Raw genomic sequence first — 256 nt, forward strand, 5'->3', positions numbered from 1 at the left:
GGAGGGAGCTCTTGTTCAGCTTGGAGAAGGTGGATCGGGGATCTCATAAATGCCTATAGGTATAAGGGTGGGGGTCACGGGGGCGTTTTTGTCACCGGTGCTGCCCAGTGCGGGGTGGGCGCTGCTTTTCACGTCTTTATGAAGCCCCCGGGGCCGATACCTCCGAGGGAGGATGGGGCGCTCCCCCGGTTACCCCAATAATAACCAGCCCGCATAACGAAGATGAGGGGGGGGAAGGAAGGGCCAGCTCTCGGCC

This window comes from Egretta garzetta, unplaced genomic scaffold (assembly GCF_000687185.1).
Source record: "Egretta garzetta isolate BGI_Z169 unplaced genomic scaffold, ASM68718v1 scaffold224, whole genome shotgun sequence".
NCBI classification, from domain to species: Eukaryota; Metazoa; Chordata; class Aves; order Pelecaniformes; family Ardeidae; genus Egretta; species Egretta garzetta.